The sequence below is a fragment of the Salvelinus alpinus genome, chromosome 24 (assembly GCF_045679555.1).
Source record: "Salvelinus alpinus chromosome 24, SLU_Salpinus.1, whole genome shotgun sequence".
NCBI lineage: Eukaryota > Metazoa > Chordata > Actinopteri > Salmoniformes > Salmonidae > Salvelinus > Salvelinus alpinus.
In genome coordinates, this window is record NC_092109.1 from 5,187,078 (window position 1) to 5,201,174 (window position 14,097).

Genomic DNA, 14,097 nt, shown 5'->3' on the forward strand with positions numbered 1-14,097 from the left:
ATTGTTCATGAAGAGAGGGAGTCCTCTGTGCTGTTGGGGTACTGAATGAGGGAAACACTGCTCTACACAGATATTGAATCAGAGACAAGTAATAAGTGAAGCAGAAACATCATCCCTTTGTCACTCTGATAAGGCAAAGACACTGACAAACCCAACAGTATTGACACCATGGGAATTACATTTAAAAAAAAATCACAATCAACACAGTCCTTAAATAATACTATATTTATTTCATTTTAAAATAGTTTCCTTTTTGTTCTACAGACATCATTTCAAAGAAGTCCGGGACTTGCAAAATATTAACACTCATTTCTTGTTAATTTAAAATAATGACAGTAAAATAAATTAAACAGAACAAAAGGGTTAAATTACTGAGAGCGGGTTGAAACAATGTTTGACTTGAGGACAAAAATGTAACAATGGTATGCGCAACCATACTTGAGTGATGCTGCCATAGTTTCTTACAGAAAGCAATCCACTAAGCCTAAAAGGCATGAGCAATGTCTTAACTGACAAACAATAATCATAATGACGAGCTATACAACAAGAATGGGCTTAGCGGTGTTGCATGCAAGAGAATAGGTCTGGAATAAAAAGGTACATTTCAGTGCTAGCTGCATGCAGTGGAGAAAACCGTCATGGTGATACTGAAATTCCAACATAATCATGTCATCATCTAATTTACACAATATTTTTCTCTGGGAGGAGGGTGATGTTAACACATTCAACTTGAAATCAACTAAACAACTTAAGAACAAATTCATAGACCTCAAAATAATTTAACACATGCAAAAGGGAAATAAAAGCTGTCAAAAGCTTAAATATCACAAGTCTGTAAGGATTTAAAGTCTTTCGTTGACAAAAATTGGATTAGACTTTGGTTCAGTTCCTGGTGTCGAGGAGGACTTTTCTCTTTCTGTGACCAGCAGGAGTGAATTGAATGCTTCAATATAACCCTCTAATGAGGGAAAGAGATAGAGACCAAGAGGTTCATGCAGTTTAAATGGATGTGATACCAGACCATTGGTAAAAACTAACCAGGCGTGGTTGCAGTCTCACCAGGCCTGAAGTACTGCATGAGTACACAATAAACCAGAGAACCAGGTAGAGTCCTGAGGAATCAGGGTTAAAACAATTCATACATTAAATAGGTATCTCTATAAAGCCCCCAAATGGGCACAACACTCACCAGTACTTTCCTTGTTAATATCTACGTAGTAAATTCACATCTATTATTAAAATAACTTTTTTGTAGAGGCGGCAAAATCCGCCGCACTTTAAGGTAAAAGAATATACATGACTCTGAAAGAAAATAGTTCACATTCCAAGGCATTCAGGCAATCTTTGCTCTTTAATGTTCAATGGAAGATACATTTCCTCAGATGTCAGAAGGGGGTCTCGAAAAGTTAGGAGGAGGGATATCTCATTCACACTGATACACATACACACAATCCACGTAAGTGCATCCAGTTAGCACTGGAGGGTCATACATTCACTGACTACCAGAATGACACCTGGGACACTTTCAGACTGTTCTCCATAGCAACGGGCTGGCTCAATAGCCAGCAGACCTGTCTTACAGTAACAGTACTGTACACAACCTGCTATGTCAGAGGACTGCAGCAACTGTTTGAGTACAAACAGGACTGCAGCACTCATCTCGTCCTGTGTGTCTGACCACTAGCTACTCGAAGAGAAAGACGAGAAGTGAACATAGACCAGTGATGCTGTTTGTTTCCTTGAATAGGAAAAAAATACTATCTAGCTAGCTTAGAACTTGATTTAGCTATGGTCTTAAACACATTGAGTCACTGACAGCACCGTTATCAATAGTATAAATGAAACATAATTGACTATATATTTTTGTAAGCGAAGTAAGGTAAAAAGCAACATTATTACTGTAGTTTGACCAATGAGAGTGTGGAGCCAGTGGTCAAATCTTAACATACACCTAAAAAAAAGTGACTCTTATCGAGATGTAGGAATCAGGTCAAGCCACCAAAGCCCTGTCACAGGCCGGCAGACCTTGCTGTAGAAAGTGTACCAGTTGCCATTCAGTATCAACTGAAAGCCCAGTCCAGTCAGTCGGAGAATAGGTCACCAGTCTGTAGTGCAGCAGGTTCAAGCCACTGATCCTGCCCCGCCCTCATGCAGCAGCTTTTAAGTCTGGTTACAGCTGGACAGAACACAAAGTGCCTACCTACATACGTACGACAGTCTCCGGGATGAATGAGGTACAGGACAGGGAGAATATTGCTATGTGTTTTACTGTAAAACATCTCTATGGTTCCACCTGCTCTAGTGTCTTGCCCTCTTGATTATTATATCTTTAAAAAAAAACATGAACAGGGAATCACCTTAGTTAAAATAGCTTTGATACACAAGGTTCTACAGTAAGTTAAAAACAAACAGCACTCAGCAAGAAGAGGAAGAGTCCATGGGGCTGCATCTCAAGACACCCTATTCCCTATATAGCACACTTCTTTTGACCAAAGCACTATAAAGTGCACTAAATAGGGTGTCATTCGAGACACAGCCCATGAGTCACAGGTGGTGGCTGTAATACTCAGGAAGGGCTTCCGCCGTGGTGGGGGAGGAGAGGGGTGCAAGGAAGTCTTCAGTGCACAAGTTGCTCAAAGTAGGAATTTGTGTCTAGTATCCTCATCCAGAGTGAGGTCCACTACCTCCGGAGGGGACACCCAGTTGGGCTGGGGGGACACGGTAGTCCAGAGCGGGGAGGATTGCCTTGTGCTGTTGTTGAAGTGCTCCCCTGAGTTGGGCTTCCAGGCAGAGGACAGGCTCTGGATCACTTCGGCCCTGGGATGGGCACACCTGTTAAGAGGAGCAGCACAATAACACAACAAGGACATTAGAGCAATGTAAGAGAAATATTTGGGCAACAACATTACACTGAGGATTTGGTAAGTGCAAACTGCGCATTGCAGTTCACCAGTTCCTTGGCGTTGTGGTTGTCACCCAGTAAAACTATAATGACAGTTTTGTTGCGGCAATGAAACAGTCACATGACCATGATTCTCAAATGAACACGTGTCAGAGCAACACCATATACGATTACAGTTTCGTAGTGGTTGCAGTGCAGGCCGATGTGACCTCAGTGTGTGTTGTAAGTTATGCTTTCTGAACTCACCTTGTGTTTTCTTGCACTCCTACTATTTCCACCTCACTGTCTGAGGAGGGGATGTGGATGTGGCCCTTGTGCTGAGGGGGTTCCCTGTGGGCCAGCTCGGCCTCCATGTGACCTGCAACACAACAATGCAACACACTTTAGAATGCACAGGGACATGTAGAGCATTGCACCCCGGTAAAACAAATACAACAAAATTAACTGTGAAGTTAGGGGACACTGAAATTATACAATTCACACACCTCTTCTGGAAGTCTAATGGACACGAATATCTGGTTTACTCTATATTGCAGTAGATCAATGTCAATTTATACTGAACAAAAATATAAACGCAACATGTAAAGTGTTGGTCCCATGTTTCCTGAGCTGAAATAAAAGAGCTCAGAAATAATTTCCATATGCACAAAAAGCTTACTTCGCTCAAATTTTGTGGACAAACTTGTTTACATCCCTGTTAGTGAGCATTTCTCCTTTGCCAAGATAATCCATCCACCTGACAGGTGGGGCATACCAAGAAGCTGATTAAACAGCATGATCATTATACAGTTGCACCTTGTGCTTGGGACAATAAAAGGCCACTCTAAAATGTGCTGTTTAGTCACACAATCAAATTTATTTATAAAGCCCTTCTTACATCAGCTGATGTCACAAAGTGCTGTACAGAAACCCAGCTTAAAACCCCAAACAGCCAGCAATGCAGGTGTAGAGGCACAACACAATGCCACAGATGTCTCAAGTTGAGGGAGCATGCAATTGGCATGCTGACTGCAGGAATGTCCATCAGAACTGTTGCCAGATAATTGAATGTTGATTTCTCTACTATAAACTGCCCCCAATGTCATTTTAGAGAATTTGGCAGTACGTCCAACCGGCCTCATAACCACAGACCACGTGTAACCACGCCAGCCCAGGACCTCCACATCCAGCTTCTTCATCTGCGGGATCATCTGAGACCAACCACTCAGACAGCTGATGTGGGGAAAAACTCATTCTGATGGGCTGGGACTGGCTTCCCAGTGGCTGGGCCTAGCTCCCCCCTCCCATCGGTGGCCCACCTTTGGCTGCGCCCTTGCCCAGTCACGTGAAATCCATAGATCAGGGCCTAATTTATTCATTTATATTGACTGATTTCATATGAACTGTAACTCTGTAAAATCGTTAAAATTGTTGCATGTCGCATTTATATTTTTGTTCAGTATACAGCTATGTCAATTGACTAACTGAATTGCTATGAAATACATGTGCAGCAAGACGAAAAAGAAAAGGCAACCCCAAAAAAGAAAAACAGCATTTGCAGCACCAGAAAGGAAAAGACAAGCAGATAGACAGTGTCATTTCTCCATCAAACTCCAAAAGATCTCCCCTTTCCAACCTTCGGAGCACAGTACAAAATGTTCTATTCAACCGTATCTATGTCATGGAGCTTGAGATGTGGAGGAAATTACATCATTATGACAATTTTACCAGGTCTTCATCTCTGAGAGTTTGGTTCCTATCACTACTTGTTGCACTAAACAATCTCCTTGTGCCTGTCAAACTGTCTGCGGATTATACAGAAAGTCATCCCAGAGAGGGTGGAAATTTCAGTGTGATATAGCGAGTTTGTAACTGACCTGCTGAGAGAGAGCACAGATGCTGTACTCTTACTGCCCCAGAGTTTGCTCCCATATCCTGGTCCCTGTGTGTTTTTAGCCTTTCATGTGTTATCACGGTTGTCCGGCGCAGGCACACTCTCTCCACAGTCAAACTTAAACGCTCCTGGTTAGAATCAGTGTCCGAAATATCATAGTGGCCCACTACGGGAGGCCCGTCTGTAGAAACAACAGAAAACACTTCATTATTCAGAACACGGTGTCTCTCAGGTCTCACGTTAGCGGACTTCAGTGCTCGCAGTAGATGTAGCTACCTCCACAAGCACAATAAATGTATTCTTTGCCATTTGCCCTGTGAAAAGGTTACAACCCCCACTGACAATATCATAAGTGTTAGACCATGGCAGATTATGTAACGGTACACAAAACTGTAGCAGAGCAGTTAGGCTATCTGACTGTTTGTGGGTCTAGTATAGCAGCGCACGATAGGATTTCAGACATGGAATGACTGAGTGGATCAGATACATCATAAAAACCCACATTCTACAACTTCCAATATTTTATTTCATGTTCTTGACTGCTTAATGCCACCTGCCATGCACGGTAATGAATGACCATGTGTTTCAGTTTTTGTTGCTAGACAATTAAACAAGCCAGTAATAATTTAACTATTCAACCGAAATAATTGCCTTTGTTTTTCTCAGCTGTAAATGCAAGGTTTGGTTTAAGAAGTGGGGGGACATAACCTGGCAGGTTTTTTATGAGCCTCTAAAGCTCATTTCCTGCATTTTTACACAATCCAATATGCCATCTCTATTGAGAACAAAAAGTAAGCAAAATTGCCCATGGTCATCAAGCTAGTAGGTAAGAGAACATTAAATATTTTTAAGTGATTAATAAGACTGAATTAGATCAAAGGTAATTCAATAATAAATATTGTGTTGCACCTTTAACCAATAGCCTAACAAATTAACATCTCTAGAAAAAAAACAAAGACTTGATTGTCTTTATTAGACATCCTCTATATCAAATTTCCGCCAGACTGAGCAGCCAGCCCCATCTGCCTACACACTCGACCTCCACCAGTCTAGTCAATAACTCCACTCTCCCAACACAAGTTCCTTACCAGTTCCCATCTTTAATTTGTTTTGTTCCCAAGTGAAAGGTAAAAAAATTAAAAATTAAAAAAAAAAACATACACCTCAAATATACATTAACACACAGAAACAGCAAATTCTCAAAATAATTAATCTCATAGGCCTAATAGTACTATAGAGCTCTTTTTACATCATTTTTTTGCACATAATATAGCGATGTCGCTCCATCCTGGCCCTAGTGGTCCACCACCCTGCAGCGCCCCAACCCAACACACCCCACTCAGGTTTAGGATCTTAGTGAAACATTCATTATTGGTTTGGGGTGTTTTAGGCCAAGGCCAAAGTGACAACCCGCAGGATGGCAGACACCCAGGGCCAGGACTGAGCAGTCCAGCAGCTAGAGACTGCCTAAATAGGTATCTTCCATGACGTGGGCATGTTTTCAATACAGACTCCTTTAGACGTACTGTATTCCATATAAGGAATCCAGACCTCATGAAAGTTGCCCAGTATACCCTTAATCTTGTAATACATTTCTTAGCCGCTATAAATGCTTGGTTACACTGTTTCTTCAGATAATCTCCAGTATCAACATTTCCAAGGAAACAAAAACAGGGAGATGGGAGAATCTGTAGACATGCTGAGATAAAAGATCTCAGCCTTCACAAGACCATAACATATGCAAATATATCCCCTTTAGTGTTTTACACCTCCAGCAGAGGAATAACATTTCTAAACGGCATGTAATTCAGTTTCACTGGCATATATTGCATTCTATGGATGGTCTTACTTAAACTGCAGTAATCTATGTCTGAGATGATATGAACATGACTGGGCATTCAAACACATCTGTATCCATTCATCATCTTCGATAGCTTCTACCAGGTCTTCTTCCCGTTTCTGTTTTACATGTTTTGTGTCATCGGGAAAAGCCTCTAATACCCCTTGACCAGTTTGTAAAACAACTTGTGGTTTGTCATGCCGCCTAAAAAATTAAAAAAGCATCTGCCTTGTTCGGTGTTTGCTTCACAGAGCAGCTCCGTCAGACTGGTCTTCCTTGGCTACCTGACCTTGCGGAGACCCCTGTCACCATCTGATCCTCTTAAGTTGAGGCATGAAAAAGAATTACCTTGGTGTACATTTATATAGTATATTATTCAAGACTGGAATCAATGGTTCAATAATTGAAGTGACCATCATTCCCAGATCCCAGACTGTAGCTTTAATCTGCTGTCCTGTAGTTACTGTAGGTCTACCCATCAAGTCAAGATGGAACTTTGTATCATTCACTGGTATTGTTAATATACCTCAAAATTCCCCTGAGCTCCATAGACTGGTCTTGCCTGGCTGTCTGACCCTGCTGGGACCCGTCACCACCTAATCATGCACTAGAGGGCTGCATTCCCGCGGGATCCGACAGAGATCATTGCAGCACGGGCAGTCCGAGACTGCTTTGAGATGAAACTGTACAGAACAAAAACACGCAACAATTTCAAAGATTTTACTGAGTTACAGTTCATACAGTGCCTTCGGAAAGTATTCAGACTCCTGGACTTTTCCCACATTGTTATGTTACAGCCTTATTCTAAAATGAATAACACTTTTTTGTTGTTGAAATACCTCATTTATGTAAGTATTCAGACCCTTTGCTATGAGACTCGAAATTGAGCTCAGGTGCATCCTGTTTCCGCTGACCATCCTTGAGATGTTTCTACAACTTGGAGTCCATCTGTGGTTAATTCAATTAATTGGACATGATTTAGAAAAGGCACACACCTGTCTATATAAGGTCACACAGTTGACAGTGCATGTCAGAGCAAAAACCAAGGCATGATGTCAAAGGAATTGTCCGTAGAGCTCCAAGACAGGATTGTGTCGGGCACAGATCTGGGGAAGGGTACCAGAAAATGTCTGCAGCATTTTCCCCAAGAACACAATGGCCTCCATTATTCTTAAATGGAAGAATCTTGGAACCACCATGACTCTTGCTAGAGCTGGCTGCCCGGCCAAACTAAGCAATCGGGGATGAAGGGCCTTGGTCAGGGAGGTGACCAAGAACCCGATGGTGACACTGACAGAGCTCCAGAGTTGCTCTGTGGAGATGGGAAAACCGTCCAGAAGGATGGGACACCTTCCAGAAGAACAACCATCTCTGCAGCACTCAACCAAACCAGGCCTTTATGGTAGAGCGGCCAGACGGTAGCCACTCCTCAGTAAAAGGCACGACAGCCCACCGATGTTGCCAAAAGGCACCTAAAGGACTCTCGGACCATGAGAAACAAGATGCTCTGGTCTGATGAAACCAAGACTGAACTCTTTGGCCTGAATGCCATGCATCACATCTGGAGGAAACCAGGCACCGCTCATCACCTGGCCAATACCAGCCCTACGGTAAAGCATGGTGGGGTTGTTCTTCCAGAGGCAGGAGACTAGTCAGGATCGAGGGAAAGATGAACGGAGCAAAGTACAGAGAGATCCTTGATGAAAACCTGCTCAGGACCTCCGACTGGGGCGAAGGTTCACCTTCCAACAGGACAAAAACCCTAAGCACATATCCAAGACAACGCAGGAGTGGCTTTGGGACAAGTCTCTGAATATCCTTGAGTGGCCGAGCCAGAGCCCAGACTTGAATCCGATTGAACATCTCTGGAAATAGCTCCCCATCCAACCTGACAGAGCTTGAGAGGATCTGCAGAGGAAATATTTTTTTTTAATACTTTTTGCTTCGTCATTATGGGGTGTGTAGACTGATGAGAATTATATTTTTTAAAATTAAGAATAAGGCTGTAACCAAGGCCTCCCGGGTGGCGCAGTGGTCTAGGGCACTGCAGCGCTAGCTGCGCCACCAGAGTCTCTGGGTTCGTGCCCAGGCTCTGTCGCAGCCGGCCGCGACCGGGAGGTCCGTGGGGCGACGCACAATTGGCCTAGCGTCGTCCGGGTTAGGGAGGGTTTGGCCGGTAGGGATATCCTTTTCTCATCGCGCTCCAGCGACTCCTGTGGCGGGCCGGGCGCAGTGCGCGCTAACCTAGGGGGCCAGGTGCACGGTGTTTCCTCCGACACATTGGTGCGGCTGGATTCCGGGTTGGAGGCGCGCTGTGTTAAGAAGCAGTGCGGCTTGGTTGGGTTGTGCTTCGGAGGACGCATGGCTTTCGACCTTCGTCTCTCCCGAGCCCGTACGGGAGTTGTAGCGATGAGACAAGATAGTAATTACTTGCGATTGGATACCACGAAAATTGGGGAGAAAAGGGGGTAAAATTTTTATTGAAAAAAAAGAAAAAAAAGAATAAGGCTGTAACCTAACAATGAAGGGGTCTGAATACTTTCCAAGTGCACTGTTTTATATAAACACTACCGGTCAAAAGTTTTAGAACACCTAATTCAAGGGTTTCTATATTTTTACTATTCTCTACATTGTAGAATAATAGCGAAGACATCAAAATTATGACATAACACATACGGAATCGTGTAGTGTTAAACAAATCAAAATATATATGTTATATTTGAGATTCTTCAAATAGACAGATCAGGTGTGCAAAGCTGTCGAGGCAAAGGGTGGCTATGTCATGGAAAGAGCATGTGTCCTTAATGTTTTGTACACATACATTCTTTATTAAAAACTTTGGGGGGGCCAAAATAAAATCACTCCCACCTGTTGTCGATCCCTGCTGTAATAGGAATCTCGGCTACATAATTTGTGAGTGCAGACAGTGCTGTATGGGAGTCAAGTCAAGAGAAAATGGCACCAGGTTTACAGCAGATGCCAGGCACTCCAAAGTTTATAAGGGCCCAGAGTTTTTCCTGGCTGATCAGAATCACAGGGTCAGGAACAACTCCTGGCCCTCCCTATAACTAGGCCTAATGAAGATAAAAATGACTAATATAAACAAAGATTCTCACTTTGTTAATCATACCTATCCTCAATGGAAAATTACCATAAAGGTATTTGATGTACTTGTAAAACTGGACTCGCTCTCGCTCTCCAGTGAGATGCTGACATGATACAATACTGTGGTAAACAAATAGAAGACAATTTACAGTACTGTGATCCCTCCAAGACAATAAGGCAAACCAAATATATCAAATGAACCGTGCGTCATGAAATTGAAGGCAGGAGATGGGAGCTGGACCAAAAGGTTAAAAAAAAAATGTATCAAAGAATGTCAATCACTACAATTCATGAGCATATGAACACATCTTTGAAACTTTGACATACAGCGAAGATCACAAGCAAACAGTAAGAATTTGATGCAGTTTAAACAGTGTGGAAATGATAACTGTCGCTATATTCTACAGTACATTTTGAACTGCAAATTGCGATACACCAAAAGATACAGCCCAACTGAATATGCTTCCAGAGTTGTTCCTTTAGCTGTCCTGGATGTGTAGTGTTTTAAGAAGTCCTCTTCTTTTTTTTTTTTGACCCCCCTTTTTCAATCTTGTCTCATCGCCGTAACTCCCCAACGGTCTCGGGAGAGGCGAAGGTGGAGTCATGCGTCCTCCGAAACGTGACCCGCCTAACCGCTCTTCAGCTTAACCGGAAGTCAGCTGCACCAATGTGTCGGAGGAAACGCCGTTCCACTGGTGACCGGGGTCAGCATTAGACCGCTGTGCCACACGGGAGGCCCCATCTTTATTGTTTTACAAGAAACTGGAGAAGGTTGTTCAGACTCAAGCAACAGGATCTGAACCAGAAAAAGCCACGTTGTCACCTGTATCTTATGTAGGCCTATATAGGAACCAGGAAACAAACATGCGCTTTACCACTCTGTTGTTTTAGTGTGAAACCCTTGTTCCAGTTTGATAATACAACTATTATCAATACAACTACTAGTCTAAAACAGGCTGCGTTTGCTTCAAGCACAGGCCAGGCTGGCAGACAAACACACAACCAACAGCAGACCAGAGTTGGCACACCTAACTACTAGGGCCGGGACTATACCAGTATTGCGTTTGTTTCCGTGCCACGATACTAAAACCGAAGCAGATTTAACATTTAGGAAAACAGCCCTAAGGTCGGAAACAAACATTATGTTGTCATCCAGCTATAGCACACAATATTTTATATACAACAGGTTATACCAAAGAGTTTGGTCTGCTTCGTGTTTTATTTTTTACCATGGAAAAAATATTGTGATACTGGTATCGTTCCGGCCCTACTAACCACTATGAGGATATGAAAATAAATATTTTAGCTCCTGTTCAACACAAAAGACTACACATCTAAGGCCCAATCTGCACATTAAAAAAAACAACCAACATTGTTTCTCTCAACTGCATTAGGCCTAATCTTTCACAGTATCAGTGCCACCACAACAGCTGTTCAGGTGAAAAGAGACATCTACTCTACCCACTTATAAAGTTTAACAACGTTCTGAGTTGGACATCCAAATTCAAGGAATCATATGGGGCGTTAAGAATATAATTCTCTCCAGAATGTTTACTGTTTGTAGAGCAGTATTTAATCAATTACAAATCCTAACCCAGTGGCTGTTGCTCGGAGTAAAATGGCAGTATGATATTCCTCACAACGTTCTCACTCCCAGCATGAATTCAGTATGTCAAGGCACATGCTATGAAGCAGCCCCCTGCCTAATTAGCTGGGGTGCTGTAATGCACGTTTTTTGTGCAAACTGACACAGTGTGTTAGCTGGTAAACATGTATACTTTTGGAATAGGCCATACTGCAAGCAATACAATGAGCCCTGCCTTGACAGTCTCTGTCAATAAAATATGCATTGTCCGTGTCAATGATGCATGCTATGCAGTACAAACAAGTAATTTGGCTCTGTTGAGTTGTTTAAAACGCATTACGCAGTGAATCACAGTGATTCAAGTTCTGCAGGCATGGAGGACTTTAGAGTGCCATTCAAATGTAATCACCTGTTCCTAACTGCGGTCGATTGTGTTGTTTTTGTACTTGTACAGTCTTTAGTTAAAACACAGGCAATGCCATGCTCACCGGGTTAACTATGGACTTTCAGTAGAATTGGTGGCTTGGTGAGTAAAATCCACGATAACATTTGGAAATCAGATAAGCACATCTGCAATCATCACTGTGTGTGTGATGGTAATGGAACATTATCCATTCGGAAAATACAGCACTAATGCAGTCCATGAGTCAAACAAGCCAATCTAAACTTTCAATAACCCGGGGTCGGAAATGTCCGGGTTTACATTTTGGGTGGCCACTGGCACTACGTCAGGCAGGACGTTGTTGTTGAGGGGGTCGGGGGACATGCTGCTCATGGTGATGTTGGCATTCTCCCGGGCAAACATGTACGCCGCCATTGTCTCCTGCGACTCCGACGAGGGGAGGAAGGAGCTGGGCGGTGACGGGCGTGGCGCCCTGTGACGGTGCCGCACAGGGGCGTCGCTCGAGTGGATGGACGAGTCGCCGCTGTCGTCCGAGTCGAGGCGCGTCAGCTTCTCCATCCAGACGCGGAAGCGCTCCTCGGTCTGCCGCTGCATCACGGCGAAGCGCGTCATGGCCTCCTCCAGCACGCTGCCAATGCCGTTCCTGTTCCACGAGCCACCGCCGTCCAACAGGCCCTGAATCTGAGCGCTCACTCCGGAACCCTCCGCTGCACGGCAGAAGCTAGCTTTAAAGACATTGAGGCCAAAGCCATAAGAAACACAGTAGTACTTTTCATGTACGCTGGTGGACTGTGTTTGTTTGTTTGATAAAAAATTAAAAATGACAAATTTTGTTGACGTGCAGATCGACGTGTTCATGCTGATGACGGACTACGTTCATGCAGTTGTAGCAGTCAGGTCTGTGTAGGGAATGCAGTAATGGTTGATAACATGGAGTTCTACAGATCCATTCCGGACAGAAATTGGTGCTTTAGGAGATATAGTTGCTGTACCTCTTCATAGAAAGTGTTAACTGAAGATTAACCGTCTATAGTTTTGGCGATAAGATAAAGAAACTAACTACACGCACGGTACAATTACAGCATACAATAATTAAAGATGAAGCACCAAGCCACAAAGTACCATGGTTTTGAAACTCCACCTTGGACGTCAAATGTACTTAAACAAGCAAGATATGACCTATTTGATCTAGCACTAGCAGGCAAAACATTTTACCACTACCTCCATGTTATTTCTGTGCTTTAACCCAATCTAAATAAAGACAACGTTACCTCAAATTAATATAAATTTGTCACCGCACTGCCAACTTTTTATTTTGTTATTATTCAGAGTAAACCCATTGAGACCAGGGTCTCATTCAAGGGTGCCCTGATCATAGTAATACAATCAAAAACAAAACTGTAATAAACCAGCTGGCAACATCATTGAGATAACAATGGAATGCCAGACCGGAGTAAGAAACAGAAAAAAACAGAAAAAAAACTCAATATGAAAAGTCAAGAGCTTAAAGCAATAATGATATTTATTTGATCTACAGTTTATTTTATTTAACTAGGCAAGTCAGTACTAGGGCAATTTATATTTGATCCATTGTACTGATTGAAGTTGAGCGACACATTGTTTCTGTAATTCAAGAACTCAATTGTGAACCCAACGTCAGTGTGCTGCTAAGTTTAGCTTCCTCCACTGTTCCTGTTCCCATACCAGGCTCGAACCAGTGATCCTCTGCTTCACAACATGTGACCGCCCTCCGTGACAACCGTTTGAGCTATACAAAAAAGGTACTACAATGGAAATACATGATTCTGTTTTTGTGTTATCCTCTACACATTTTTAAATCCATTGAACTACTGGAAGGCTCTGGAAGATGGAGACATCTCATCCCATTCAGCATCAGTCTCTCTATTATGACAAAACACAGGAAGAAGTAAATCACAATAGGGTAGTTCCATTTGACTTCAATCACTTTTTGACCGCACTCCTTTTAAATTTGAACAAAAAAAGGTAGACATATTTGACCACGATAGAAGTCGTCAGAAAGTAACTTTTTGGACCTGAATGCCACAACATTTAGGAGAGGTGCTCAAAGTTGACCCATTTTGCATACCCCCGCTACCATGAGACAACCCTGTATTCATCACTGGAAAAGGTAAATAGTTGAGTTTGATATAAAAACTTACAAACAGGGTTGTCAAACTATTTTACAAATGTATTTTATTTTTTTATTTTTTTTTACATTTGAACTTTTACATCAACTCTGAATTTTTTACATTTGTTGCAGCTTAGACTAGAGAATGACCAATATGGATTTTTTAAGGCTGATGCAGATACCGATTTTTGGGGGTCAAGATGGCCAATATTTTAGGCCGATTTCAAAATCATTAAATTA

The 14,097-nt window shown here is 42.6% G+C and overlaps 1 pseudogene; it reads right to left on the reverse strand.

Annotated features, from left to right (window-relative positions):
* Positions 1-210: 210 nt before the first annotated feature.
* The window catches only part of LOC139551748 (protein ARK2N-like), a 37,596-nt pseudogene continuing 23,709 nt past the window's right edge, over positions 211-14,097 (reverse strand).